Here is a 15,965-nt window from a genome sequence, read left to right as displayed (position 1 = left end):
TCTTGGTGCATACACTCTCAGTGTACATAAAAGAAAAGATACATTTGTCAAGAATCATAAGGTACAACACTTTGATAGTCATAAGGAAACAGTCAATATAAATGGTAAGGATACCTGCAACAAGGTTACAGTCATACAGTCATAAGTGGGAGGAGATGGGTAATAGGAATGATGAGAAGATTAATAGTAATGCAGACTTAGTAACTAGTTTGACAGTGTTGAGGGAATTATTTGTTTAGCCGAGTGATGGCTTTTGGAAAAAAAAACTTTTCTTGTGTCTAGTTGTTCTGGTGTGCAGTGCTCTATAGCAGTGGTCCCCAACCTTTTTATCGCCGTGGACCAATCAGCCTTTGATAATTTTACCGTGGCCCGCTGAGCGTGCGCAGGGGTGGGGGGCATTGTTCGCGACGACACATTGATTGTTTATATATCAGATTATTTTGATTAAACAAGCTTTGGGCCACACGTGCGTACCTGCGCGGGGCTCTCTTCCCTGGAGCCTTTGCGCACGGCCCAGGAGCCTTTGTGCTGCAGCGTTCATGTCCCCCGGCCGCTGCAGCGATCATGTCCCCCGGCCGCTGCAGCGATCATGGCCCCCGGCCGCTGCAACGATCATGGCCCCCGGCCGCTGCGCGGCCCGGTGCCAGGTACTCCACGGCCCGGCACCGGTCCGCGGACCGGGGGTTGGGGACCACTGCTCTATAGCGTCGTTTTGAGGGTAGGAGTTGAAACAGTTTATGTCCAGGATGAATAGAACAGATATCTATTTCCAATATAGCCCGGGGATCAAGTTTGGGGAAATGGTGGTAGTAGGGCTAGCACTGATAAAGCTTCTGATGTTTCATAAATTCAGTAAGAAAAAGAAGGAATGCATTTTTACCCTTCCTTTCAAGTATTTTAGAAAATTCCTCTATCAGTAATTTCTCTTTTTTTTTTCTTGGTTATTTGCTGAAAAGTGGAAATTAAAGTGGTACATTTTTTTTGACCAGTTGATGACACTGAAATGCTGATATTTTGAAAACCTTTTGATTATTAAGAAAGGTCCTACACAGAGGGATAGCCCATGAAAACTAGAGGGATTTGCCTTATCTTCCCAAGCAATTGCCTCCCCAGGTATTGAGCAAACCAAAAGCTTTAATGATACAGCAGCATGCTCTGTTTTAAAGAGTGATCATGTATGGTAAACTGCAAAATAAAATATCTTGCTAGAGAATACTATGAATATACTAAACAATGCATATAGTCATGGCTAAAGCTAATAGTGGAGAGCATGACTTCAAATCCTATGTAAGCCTTTAACTCAAACCATTTACTCAAAATAAAGCTCTGCTTGAAACATTGATCCACACTATATTATGCATTTCTTATTGTCAATCCCAGACTATTATCCTTCTCTTATATTTTCATTAGGATAATTCACATACCTGAGGAGATGACTGAAAGCCTTTTTAGTTCCACCAAATTTTACATTACTGTGGATTCCAGACTATGTAATCAATGCACTCTAGAAAACAGATCCTTAACAATATTTTTAACTGAATGGATTTTCAAAAATCTGCCTAAAGATTTTCTCACTTTTATCCACTATGCACATTGATATTCTTTGTTTATCTATTTTAGAATTGCAGGAACTTTTATACTGTCTTCACCAATTATTGAAATATTTGTGAATCATTTCTTTCTAAAAGGGAAAAAATACATCAACATTTAATGTACTGTGTTTCCCCGAAAATAAGACCCTGTCTTATATTTTTTTGAACCCTGAAATAAGCGCTTGGCATTATTGCCATGCGCTCAGATGCCCGATTGGGCTTATTATCAGGGGATGTCTTATTTTGGGGAAAATATGGTAGTTTCATCAAATCAATCAAATATGTAAATATTCTGCTTTAAGAATCATGTGTGCTTCCAAGTTGAGTCCAGAAAAATAGTATATTTTAGTAGTAAGTCTATTGATATCATAATCTCAAGTTTACTATGCGTGCAAAAAAAGTTATCAACTTCTCATAGTGGTACACAATTTGAACAGGGATACAAAAGGAACAATAAAGATTATACATAGAATAAACATTAGACTTTATTAAATAGTATTACCTTTAAATTACATTTCCTATTTTCATTGTATATATCAGGCAAAACAAAAAGAGGATGGCTGAGATGGTTAATATTAGCAATAGACCAGAAAGACAATCTATGGTGGACCATCTCATTAACTTTCTGATTTAAGATTAGGACAATAGAATACAATCGATCAGTGAATAATGTTAGCGAAAAAGGTGAAACATTAATCTTGTCACTTTAGGAGACAGCATACACCATGAGATTTAATTCATACATACATAAATTAATTTATTGGACATGTTATAAAAGTGAGTAGTGACAAGTTGAATTTTCAGAAGTGGTACTTCTTTCTAAGCCTATTCTTAACTTGCCAGAATTTTAGCAACATATGAAACAAAAGAGAGCAACAGTGATCAAAGAAACAACAACAATGAGAACAACAACAAACCCCCCCACATTAAAAGAATGACCAAAATAGCAGAAATAATGATTCTGGAAAGGAATTGCATAAATTTATTGCTTAAAAGTTCAAATCCAAATTCATCCATTCATCCATTGATTCATTCATTCTTTGCATCATAAACCAGATGGGAAAGAATCAATTTACTAGAACCATATAGTGCCATGTGTAAAAGAGCTGTGAGATGGATCAAAATGGTCCATTGTTGCTAGCACAATATACCTATAGCTGCTGAACATTTGATACTATTAGAAAGTGGGCATAGATGCTTATAGAAGGACTGTTCACTGTGCAAACTTATCATAACTGGATCATCTGCCTATATGCTTGATCCCAATACACATATATCAACACATTTTATGGAATGAGTCATATGCACTTAGGTAGGTGGTGCTAATGGATCTGATCTCTCTGCCACATTCTATAGAAGTGTGAAAACTCAATCCTAAATTATGTTTTTAAAGTTACTGCAATGAATAATGATCACTACTTTGAACTTCCACTTCAAGACCTACATAAAAAAAAAGTCTTAATGATAAGCTGCATTTATGTTTGCAGATAAAAATGGTGACTTTGTAACAAAAGCGAATCTATCATGGATGATGCCTTATTTGTCTATTAAAGTGTTAAATCTTCATGGAATATTTTCTTTAGAAAACAAGAGTTTTAAACTTTATGCCTAATAACTCACCAGCTGCTATCTGATCTCCCATCGCACCTTTAATTAGCAGCCAAGGAAGTATATTAATTCATATAACGCCATCCACAGAATATTAAGTAAATGTGAACAACAAAGAAATGCATTTATTTCTATAATGCTGGACTAATAACTGTTAAATATTCTTGCTTGGACACACCACTTATCTCAATAAAATATGCTCATTGTAGTAATGAATCACACATTTTTAAAAATGCTTCACAAGTTCCTTTGGAGGGACCTATCCTTGCAATTTTTCTGCACTGGAGTATCACTGTTATATATGAATGTTCTTTGCCTTGACTCTTATTAGAACAGCTTTCCTCAATAGATGTTTGGTATACAGTATCAGGACAAAAACCATCAGAATTCCCAGCCTGCATCATCAAGCTGCCCTGGAATTGCGGGCACTGTTGTCAGATGTAACTAACCAGACACACATGTTCAGAATTTGAGATATTTACCTCATGTTCTGCCTAAAATATAGGTATCTCCCCAGTATGGCAGTATACTCCTGGGAACAATTACATAAGGTTTCAAGAAACTGGAGCGGATGTGGTTAGCCATAGCTCTTTTGCAGTTGTGCAGTGATTCCAGGCTTGCTGTCACTTGACCCACTCCTCCCTGATAGGATGGGTACCTCCCAACATAGAAAAGAAAGAAGAAAAGAAAGAGATAAAGAAATGGCTTTTGATATTCTTCACAGCATGTATAAGTACCAATATATTTTAACGACTCTCTCTAAAGTTACTTCAGATTCTTCTTCTTTCTATAATCTGTACTGCCTAATTATCAGGACTATAAATTATAAATTCCTTTTCTTCATTTGTATGCAGAAAGTTCATAAAGGTTTTCCAGACAGCAATAAAATAGTTACTGTCTTTTCCATGGTCAAAGAAGTCAATTTAGCCATTTCAGCAAGTTCCATCATCTTTACCAATCATTCTTTCATTGTGGATAGTGCTGAATCTTTCTATCTTTGTACACTGCCATTATTGTATACAAAAACAAAATTCTATGACATTTTCCCAACTATTTGTTTATCAACCTCAAAATGATAACCCCCTAGTCTCAATTGTGTATTAATCTTATTAAAAAATAACAGTCTTTATTGTATATTAAAACCTTACCCTAACCCTAATCCTTTGAATCAGTGTGTGTATTTGAACCCAAAATTTTCTAGCTTTTTTTACATATCCCTCAAATATTATAACATGTTGCTTTTCCAACACTTTTGAAGGGAACCAGTAATGGGCAGAGAACAATGTTTCAGACAATATTTGCCACTTGATATTCATAGTGTAACTTCTTTCCAAATCAGCCTTTGTCTTGAGAATGAAACCATTTTTTTAAAAAAAATAACAAATCAGTAATACGATAGAGAACAGAGAAAGCTGAGAAATATCAATATGGATAGATGGCTTTTTCCCCCTAATCCAATAACTTAGTAAGAAAACCACTGTTAGAGTCAAGGTATTTTGTCTAATGATATCCTTGTTTAAATGGGAGTTAGGGCTATATTTTAGCCTCTATCTTATTTAATCACTATTTAAACTGTCTAGCAGACAGTCTATCCAATTTAAGTTTCCATCGTTGCAAGGCTGAATAAATCCAATTTGTTTATAGGTTGATGAAATGGCTATTATTTCACTAACATGAGGAAGACATCAACAAGTTCTCCAAGCCTTTACCCATTACCACCAGGAGCATTTTTCAGTAATCAACAACAAGAAAACTAAAGTTGTGGATATTGCTAGGATGCTTAAGAAAATTAACTGGGCCATTGAGGGAAATTGAGCAGTTTAAAAACATCGAATATTTCAGAGTAATGCTGTACACATAGTACCTAGAAGATGGACATTAACCATATTGTATTATAGTTACAAAGGAGTACAGAACTATTATGATATTCACCACAGAAAAAGACCCAGAAATATATATTAAGAACATTGAAACTTTTTTGTAGCAAAATGCCTGGCTCAAATAGTCTATGGTGCTCAGCAACGATACTTCATTTTATAAATGTCTTCAGAATACGGAAGCCAAATATTTTCTCTTACTGCTTCTTTCTTTCTTTCTTTAAATAGGTTTTATTGAACATTTTCCAACTTTAAAAAACACAAGTACAAAAGAAAAAAGGAGACAAAAAGAAAACAAATACAAATACAAACAAATAAAAAACACAAGCAACACAATAATGTCCCTTACTGTTTCAAGCACCTAGATACATATCTAATGTAATTCTCATACTGGAAGCAGCACAATGAAATCTGGTTGAGCATAGTTACTCTGCTTTGGGGGAGTCAGAGAGGAATGGAAGGAGAATCTGCAGCTGAAATTGGGGGGGTGGGGAGACTTTAAAATGATGAAAACTTGCTGAAGTCAAAAGAAATATACAGTCTTGAGAGGCAATTTGTAAGTGAACTCACAAAAGTTATTAGTTTGTAAAAAAAATAATTGGCTAAAGTTGTAGAATTTATAGCAGAGGTGGTGAAATGTTTGAATGTATTTTTTTAAAAAATCCAGATTCTTGGCCAACTTACTATGGTCAGCTTGCAACGAGACAGCTCACCATGGCCAACTCATCACCAGACAATTCACTGTGAGACAATTCAACAATTCAATTTAATTATTTAAAATAGTTAAAAAATATTTTAACTTTTGCCATTCACATTTCATTTTATTCTTCCTTTTGGCATCCTTTCTTTAACAATTCTATTCCACTATTTCTTTGATATTAGTGTAATTCTTGTTCAGTGGTGACTTGTCCTGTGATGAGTTGGCCATGGAAAATTGTCCCATGGAAAATTGGCTGAAACGAATTGGCCATGGTGAGTTGGCTGTGGCAAGTTGGCCATGGTGGTGCAGCGGACTAAAGTGCTGTTATGTAGCACTTAGCTGCAGCTGCCTGCAATTAGTGTGAGTTCAAATCTCACCAGGCTCAAGGTTGACTCAGCCTTCCATCCTTCCAAGGTAGGTAAATTGAGGACCCGGATTGGGGGCAATAAACTGACTTTGTAGAAACACCGCTTATGGGGGCCAAAAGCCCTAAGAAGCATGTATATACAAAAGAATGAAGGCTATTGCTATAAGTGCATTGTAAGCTGCCCTGAGTCTTCAGAGAAGGGCGGCATATAAATTGAACTAATAAATAAATAAATAGATACATAAATAAATAAATGGTAAGTTGGCTGTGGCAAGTTGGCCATAGCAAGTTGGCTGTGGCGAGTTGTCGTAGACCCTCACAAAGAACTCTAAACTGACATCACAGAAAGTGTTCCAATCTCTGTTTCATATAACACCCATTTGCAATTGCACCACTTCAAATAGAGGCAGAAATGAACACCTTTAGACTGGAATGTTTCAACCTCAAACGTTTTGCAGATCTCTAGTTTACAGTGCATCTTGAAAAATATACCTTTGAATAAATAAATCATCAAAGGCTCACAGTCCTTAATGAGCATACACAGGTCAGATATATTTCCCAAACCTTTTTGAAAGACATTTCAACATAAAACGTGTAAAAAATTCATTGCAATATTTTCTTGGGGTTCTCCTGACTCAAGGCTTTAAGAAGGGCCGCAGAAAATGGTGGCTGAAGGAAACTTCCTTTACCAATAATAATTAAAATGCAAAATGTTCAGTCTGGTCAGCAATCAAAAGAAAATCATAGAAGGGGTCATTGTGGCAGGGAGATTAGTGACTGAGATTATATTGTGTAGCTGGAATGCAAATGAATGCATTTGAATTCCCCATCAGCAGCAAGAAGAGCGTCAATGTCTAAAGAGAAAAGGATCTATGTGGTGACATAAGGGCAGATCATCAATGCAGGCCACTCAGTGCTTCCTGACTGCAGCGACAGATGATGTCATCCTATTCCTATTCTCAACTTAATGCTAATGCATCCCACACCCATGTTTTCTAGCTTGAGTTCAAAACTGCTGTTTTCTAAAATGAACTTCAGAGCAATGTCCTCCAGTGATTCTTTCTGATCTAACAGCAGCCCCAGCTTTAATTGGTTGTAGTGCTGGCATGCCCCTTCCAGCAATGTTTCCACCCCCCCCCACCTTTTTTTTACAATATGGAGATGGGTTAAATGATAGCCCATTAAATTTATGAACCATCTTCAACAGAGGTGGGTTTCAGCAGGTTCTGATCAGTTCTGGAGAACCGGTAGTGGAAATTTTAAGTAGTTCAGAGAACCGGTAGTAAAAATTCTGACTGGTGCTGCCCCCATATATTCTCTGCCTCCCAAGTCCCAACTGATCAGGAGGAAATGGGGATTTTGCAGTAACCTTCCTGGATTGGGGAGGGAATGGAGATTTTACAGTATCCTTCCCCTGCCACGCTCATCAAGCCATGCCAATCAAGCCATGCCACGCCCACCAAACCATGCCCACAGAACTGGTAGTAAAAAAATTTGAAACTCACCACTGATCTTCAACCCTAGAAGTCCACTATTTTGGTCTCTGCCCTTGCTGATTGAAGAATCCTCCCTTGTTTGTTCACCCCATGCCTATAATATTTAACAGATTCCCTCCCAGCCCCCACCTTTACACATCTTTCATTGCAATGCAGGAATGTAGCTACTTTCTTTTTGGGAAGCTATCATTTCTCTTATTCCTGAAAAATTTCCATGAAACAAAAGAACAACCTGTTCCTTATTACTTTGATCACTGTTGAATCTCAGCAATGATGAAACTATAAAGGGGGGGGAGGGGGGAACTGTGTTAGTGCTGAAAGAGATAATGTGAGGTGGTGAGAGATAATGGAGATGATGGCATGTATATGTAAAAAGAATTGGAAAGCAAAGGAAGATCATGGAGATTAGTGAGGAGGGAACAATTCCTAAAAGGGAAAGGCAAATACTGGTAGACTATAGATCTATGAGATTCTCAATCATTCAGGTCATGTTTAGCCCAAACCTGCTTTCCAAAAGGCAACTGGGATTTCTTTGAAAGAAGGAATGTCCAGTTCAGTGGTGAAATCCAATTTTTTTTTACTACCGGTTCTGTGGGCATGGCTTGGTGGGTGTGGTGGGGCTTGATGGGCGTGGCTTGGTGAGTGTGGCAGGGGAAGGATACTGCAAAATCTCCATTCCCATCCTACTCCAGGGGAAGGATACTGCAAAATCCCCATTCCTTCGCCACTCCTGGGGGAAGGATATTGCAAAATCTCCATTCCCACCCCACTCTAGGACCAGCCAGAGGTGGCATTTGCCAGTTCTCTGAACTGCCCCAAATTTCTGCTACCAGTTCTCCACAACCTGTCAGAACCTGCTAGATTTCACCCCTGGTCCAGTTGCTTTTTGGAAAGTTCCTTTGGAACTACTGGTAGACTAGTCTGTACAGGAGCCTTGCCAAAGATACTTTCTACTCAGATGGGTAAGAGAAGAAACAGGAAACAACCAGTCAGGTCCTGTGTTAGCCTTATCTGGATTGAACACCAACCTGGACCCATTGTCAACCTGCTGCAATCCTGACTGGAGTTCAGAAATTGGTTTACAAAACAATTTGGAAGAGTATGGTAGCAGTAAACCAGAAACTTAGTTTGCAGTGCAAAATGACTCCTTTGATTTGCAATCCTTTGCATGATATATTCCTGGGGAACTGGGGAACAGAATGACCCGTGCTTGCACTATTAAGGGCAATGGGTCAGGACTTGGAATGGAGAAAGCAGAGGCCATCGGAGCGCCTTATTCTAGGCAGACTTCAAACATTTAAAGGAAAGCACAGCATTGAGCAGAGTAATCTTTGTCTGCAAAGATATTGGATTGCAACTGCATTTGTTCCCACCTGAGGCCTGGAGGCCATTGGGATCCCTGTTTCTGTCATCCATATGCTAATTCACTTTAGGAACCATTGAAATTCATGGTACAAGTTAGACCTATTTAAAGTCTGGATAAAGCTTTTGTAACATATATTTAGCATTCTGAAGGATGATATTAAGTCTCTGTAAACTGCCGTTGATCTTTACATGCTGTTAATTTTCTTTTTCTCAACTGAAAGGTCACATAAAGTCTTTTTTTCCTGGCTAGTACTGTGTTAAAATCATATCAATAACTGTAGAGTAATGGGTGTACACAAAATGAAAATGAGTTTGTTACAAACTCAAGCATGCTTAGAATAGTTCATAAGTGGACCATTTTGCACATCTCTTTAAAAGAAAGTGAAGCCTTTATCTTATTATCCTGCATGATGTTCCATTTTAAATTCTCTTCCTCTTGATTGCAACATGGAACTCATATTTGGTACTTTCTGACTTCTTAGAACAAGTCCCATTATGCACTTTTAGACCTTCTCTTAATTGCAAGTTTATTTGCACAAGTAGCTTACTGATGCAATGCTTTTAACAGTAAAATTTAGTGGACAAAAGATCGACTATTTTAGATGAGGAAGTTGAGATGGACAGGTGAATCCCAATGTAGCTGTGTTCAAGATACAGAGCTGGATTTATCTTTATCCTATGGGAAATATCATTTAGTCTTCTTAGACATCTGCTTGGAGCAAGTGGCATTATTTTTCTCCGAGGACATTTATGAGTACTGGGTGTTTCATAAAATAACAAGTTTCACTGAATCCCATTCCAGTTTTCCTAACTAATTCTAACTTAGCTTCTATAAGAAAGAAAGATATGAAGAATGTCTTCCTAATTAGTTAAGAAGGGCGATTTGTTCCAAGATTACACAAGTACAACAACATCCCTTTCAAAGTGTAACATACACTTTTGAAATCATTAATGCAAGGATTCTTCAGGCTACACTAAATATTGAATTCCAGAAATTTTGCTTCTAGAGATGGAGGAAATGCTGCCATATGTAAAGTCTAAAGACTTCTTCAGAACATGAATAAAATGTTTAACACCCCAACTTTAATTATTTAAATGTACAGTAGTACCATATAAAATCATTTGCTTCACTATGAAGGTAGGAAGACAGTTCTAAGGTGTTAAATTGAAAGTAAGGGTACAAATTCATACCAGGGGGAATAAGATCTACTTCCCTTTGGTTAATAACTTTTTTTTAAAAAAAAAAACCTTTGCATTTACATTTATTTACTTAGTTTACATACTTTATATTTATTTAATCTTCCAAATAAATATTCTCAATAGGAGGACTCTGTTTCATCTACCTTTTTCAGAATTCTAATTTGACCCAATAATTAGGGAATCCCATGATCTTTAGAGTTTATCTGATCATTATTTAAAAATAAATAGGTGGAGGGACATGGCCATTGTGGATAAAGAATTGAAATTTTCAGAAAGAGTTTTTTCCTTATATTGTACTTTAGAATGTGTTCATTCACAATAGCATGGCTGCTACTTCATATGATGTTGCATGATATGCTTAGCTATTATTTCCCACCTACTTGATATAGTATGAAACTCAAATATTTTGGCCACCTAATGAGAAGGAAGGACTCACTGGAGAAGAGCCTAATGCTTGGAAAGATTGAAGGCAAAAGAAGAACGGGACAACAGAGAATAAGGTGGCTGGATGGAGTCACTGAAGCAGTAGGCGTGAGCTTAAATAGACTCCAGAGGATGGTAGAGGACAGGGAGGCCTGGAGGAACGTTGTCCATGGGGTCATGATAGGTTGGACATGACTTTGCAACTTACAACAACAACTTGATATATTATACTATATCAAGATGAGCTCTTGATTGCACAATCAAAACCATACCCCTTTTACATGCATCTCATGCAAAATATACATGCAACAAGAATGGGGCTTTGACTGCATAGCCATGGCCTACATCATTTTTGTAATCCCACCCCACCCCATGAATGTTCCAGCATCCAACATTTTGTTATAGTTTTTCATATTTAAAATGATATGGAATTGTAATAATAGTAGGAAGGAACTTCTACTTTTTTTTTCAAGACAACTGGACTTCTTTTGTTCTTCCTTGAAGACGTTTCACTTCTCATCCAAGAAGCTTCTTCAATTCTTTTCTTCAGAACTGAAGAAGCTTCTTGGATGAGAAGTCAAATCTCTTCCAGGAAGAACAAAGAAAGTCCAGTTGCCTTTTGAAAAAACACCTTTGGGACAACCATGATTTGGATGACTGAGAATCTCCATAGACAGTAGGAAGGAATGATCTTTTGGCTCAGAGGCATAATTAAAACAAGCCATGACAACCTGTCACAAAGAAACAACACTTATAAACCAGGAAGGCTTACTTTGGATACTTTTGATTGGCACCTGGTATTCCTGCAAGGTAAGGCAAAAAAAAAAAAAGATGGAATGTGATCCAGAGACAAAGACTCTCAATCTTCTAAAGGCCAAACATCAAAAGTAATGTTATTGGGAGGTGAAATAATCTAAAAGTTAATTTACTGAAGGAAGTGTCTACTTTACTTATAGCAGGCATCAAAATGAAGAATATAAAAAACATTAAAATGTCTGATTGGCTTGAAATATATTATTCTAGTTCCAGTTCTCCAAAGGCTCCAAAACTGATGAATACACAGAAGGAATTGTCAAATGCTAATATGAAATAGACTTGGGGGGGTATCAAACTTGCATCATCATGACATCATCAGGTGATGTATCATGACTTTTTTCCCTATGCTAAACCGAGTGTGGTCATGGTCGATGCATGATGCACCCAGCCCACGGGCCGCGAGTTTGACAGCCCTGACATAGACCATTTGAAGAGGCCCTTTAGAAATTCTTCCTCTTATGAATCTTGTAAACTGCAAGTCTTACTAAGTTTTGTTTCTTCCCTAGATGTTGAGAATAATAAATTCTGACCCAGTGGGCCTAAAATTGCACTTCTAACATACAAACCCCAGTATCAAATCAATTCATCCTATCCTATTGACCTTACTATTCTCTAAGCTCACAGCTGCCCCTGGAGATCAAGCAACACTGGTCTTCTGCTGATACCATAGTTCCTATTTATCAGTGAAAAGACATCAGAATTAAAGCCTTACAGCTCATGAAGCTTTGCAACTGCTGCAGGCATTTTAAATGGAATCCTATGAGTCCACTGGCTTTTATAACATTGCAGCCTAAGCTTAGACTCTATTTGATTAATTTGGATCGTTCTCATATTATGCCTGCCAAGGGCAAAGCAATGGTAGAGATGAAAGCATCTGTAATAGTCTTGTTCAAGAGGTGTACTGGGGAGGGGGAGCAGTTTCTTACTGTCTAAATGAGCACAGAGGGGGAAAATTGTACCTTCAATTTGAACTGCATAAGAGGAACAGGTATCTTCTGCCCTCTGGAACAACCTCCCCCCAGAGATACGCACAATACCAGACCTCTGGACTTTTCGTTGGGCCCTGAAAACTTATTTATTTCACCTAGCTGGGCTGGTTTGATCCCACTGTTTTCGGTTAAATTGAATTGATTTTAATTGGGTTGTTTTAAATTGTGGCCAAAAATATTTAATTATTTTTTAAACTGTTTTTAAATTTTGTATGTTCTGTTTTATTTTGGCTGTTCACTGCCCTGAGTCCTGTCGGAGAAGGGCGGTATACAAATTAAAATAAATAAATAAATAAATAAATCTTGATACTTTGCTCCATGGGCTGGGAACATGCTGGGAAGATCTGATCTTTTTACTATCCTACTTGGAAAGATTTCATTCAGTAATAAGTAATATGATGAGTTATCTGTATTTTTTTTTTTTTTACCTCCCAGCTATTTAACAAAATGAGATTATTATAGTTGGTCAAACAGTCAGCCAGGTGTTTGATGATTTAGTATTTTATCCACCTATTAAGTCCCTCACAAGAGCCTGGGAGAGGCAGATGTGGTTTGATGATGTTAAAGATATTGACACAAGATATAGGCTATTCTATGTAAAGTTTTCTTTGCAATCAACTGATGTGACTTTGTCAATGACAAAGTGTTCAAGCATTGTTCCACATGTTTTGGAATTGCACCCAAGACATTTATCACTGTTGGTACCATTTTTGCTTTCTTTTGACACAGTTCTACTTTTATTTTCAGATATTTGTATTTTGTGATTTCTCCAGGTTTTTTTTTTCTCTTCTACTGTCACCAGGCACTGCAACATCCACTATTTTTCCCCCTTATCTTTCTTATCAATTTATTTTTAAGTCTGGGTTGTTATGCGGCAGGTGCTTGTGTGTTTCAATTCTAATATCCCAGAGCACTTTAGGATTTTTCCCCCCATTTTCTATTACTTTGTTTATTTAGTGGCCCCACCAGTTCTTGCTTGCAGGCAAATGATATTTGTTGTGGCCAGTGGTCAGCAAAGCTGACAGCAGATTCAGACAGTGAAGAGGCTGGGAGGAACGTGGGTCAGTCTGGGGAAGGCTCAGACAATGGCTCTGAGTCAGAGGCAGAGAGGGAGCCAAGGTCATGTGGTAGTTCTTTGCTGCCTTCAGAGTCTCCGGAGTCTGACATCAGCGAGGCAGAAGAACAGTCTGTTCCCAGTGTGCGCATGCACAGAGCTGCCAGGAGACAGGAACAATTAAGGAAACAGGGTCAACTTGGGAGTAAGGCTTGGAGATGATTGGTGCTTTCCATAATGTTTAATGTTTTAATGTCTTCTTTTAACTTTTGTATGGGATATTGTTGCATTGTTTTATTCTCTGTTGTAAACCGCCCAGAGTCCCTTGGGAGTTGGGCGGCATAGAAATGCGACAAAATAAATAAATAAATAATAAATAAATAAATAAATAAATAAATAAATAAATAAGACATAAAAGAGAAGCGAATGGGACATGAGCTTTTGCAGGAAGCAATTAGTTCATCTGGCCAATTCAAGATTTGAAACTTCTGTTTGTGACTCTGTGCCAAGTTTGGCCTTGCCCTCCATCTTGAAATTAGCTCTTTGGCAGCATTCCACATGAGATAGGTAGATGTTGATAACCTTCCTCTGAAAGACTGTTTATGAAAGTAATTTATAACCGTATGACTTAAAGAGGTTTGCCGGGACTAAGTTTGTTAGCCCCTCTTTCTTTTCTTTTTCTTTTTCATTTCTTTTTCTCATTTTTAGCTATTGCCAGGTCTTCTTGTCATCTGCTTTGCCTGTTAATTTTTTTTAATGCACTGGCCATGTAATACTTTGCTTTACCGTGTCTCCTTTCTATCCTTCATTTGGTCTTTTTTGTGACCAGTTTGGTCTCTCCAGTATTCAGTAAGCCTGCATGATTTATTTATTTATTTATTTTATTTTACAGAATTTATATGCCGCCCTTCTCCCGAAGGACTCAGGGCGGCGAACACAGATTAAAAACATACAATAATAAAAGCCCACTAAAACCAGATTAAAATAATAAATAATAAAAACCCAAGGATCAGAATCAGCCCATTTGTTGGAATAACCAAGTCTTCAGGCCTCAACGGAAGGAGCGGAGATCCGGGGCTGTCCGGAGCTCGGTGGGTAGTTCGTTCCAGAGGGTAGGGGTGTCCACGGAGAATGTCCTACCCCTGGGCATTGCCAGACGGCATTGCCTGGTCGACGGTACCCTGAGGAGAGCAACCCTATGGGAGCAGACAGGACGGTGGGAAGCAGGCAGGAGATGGTCCTGCAAATACCCCGGATCTAAGCCATGTAAGGCTTTATAGGTCAATACCAGCACCTTGAAGCGGATCCAAAGGACCACCAGTAGCCAGTGCAGCTCACGCAGGAGAGGTGTTACACGGGAGTAAGGAGGAGCTCCCGTAACAACCTGCGCGGCCACATTCTGGACCAGCTGGAGCCTCTGGGTGCACCTCAAGGGCAGCCCCATGTAAAGGGAGTTACAATAATCCAAGCGGGAGGTAACCAGGGCATGAGTGACCGTGCAAAGGGCATCACGGTCTAGAAAAGTGCACAACTGGCGCACCAGGCGCACCTGTGTGAAAGCCCCCCTGGTCATGGCTGTCAAATGGTCTTCTAGGGACAGCCAGGAATCCAGGAGGACACCCAAGTTGCAGGCCCTTTCAACAGGGGCGAGTACCTCCCCCCCCCCATCAAAAGTGATGGGACCTCTAGAACACAGGATGCCGGCATCCACAGCCACTCAGTCTTGGAAGGGTTGAGTCTGAGTCTGTTCCTGCCCATCCAGGCCCGCACCGCCTCCAGGCATTGGGACATCACGGAAAGGGCATCCCGGGGTGGCCCAGGGTGGAGATATATAATTGAGTATCATCAGCATATTGATGATACCTCACCCCGAAGCCACGAATGATCTCACCCAGCAGCTTCATATGATGTTAAAAAGTAGGGGGGAGAGAACCAACCCCTGAGGCACCCCACAAGTTAGGGGCCTCGGGGTGGACCTCTGTCCCCCCGCCCATACAAACTGCAAGTGACCTGAGAGGTAGGAGGAGAACCACTGTAAAACAGTGCCTCCTACCCACAACCCTCCAAGTCACTGCAGTACCATGGTTGATGGTATCAAAGGCCACTGAGAGGTCAAGTAGGACCAGGATGGAGGAACAATCTCCATCCCGGGCCCGCCAGAGATCATTCACTAGGGTGACCAATGCCGTTTCCGTGCTGTGCCCATGCTGGAAACCCGATTGGTACGGGTCTATATACTCAGTTTCCTCCAGGAACTATGGGAGCTGTTGTGCCACCACGGTCTCAACAACCTTCGCAATAAAGCGAAGGTTGGAGACGGGCCGATAGTTGTTAAGTGAGTCTGGATCCAGGGCAGGCTTCTTGAGGATGGGTCAAACCACTGCCTCCTTAAGCGAGGTGGGGAAGACCCCCTCCCTCAAAGAAGATTGATAATTGCCTGGATCCAGTCTCCAGTCACCTCCCAGGCAGCCGAAACAA

This window comes from Pantherophis guttatus, chromosome 3 (assembly GCF_059756535.1).
Source record: "Pantherophis guttatus breed Tessera chromosome 3, ASM5975653v1, whole genome shotgun sequence".
Taxonomy (NCBI): domain Eukaryota; kingdom Metazoa; phylum Chordata; class Lepidosauria; order Squamata; family Colubridae; genus Pantherophis; species Pantherophis guttatus.
This window is presented reverse-complemented; position numbering follows the sequence as displayed.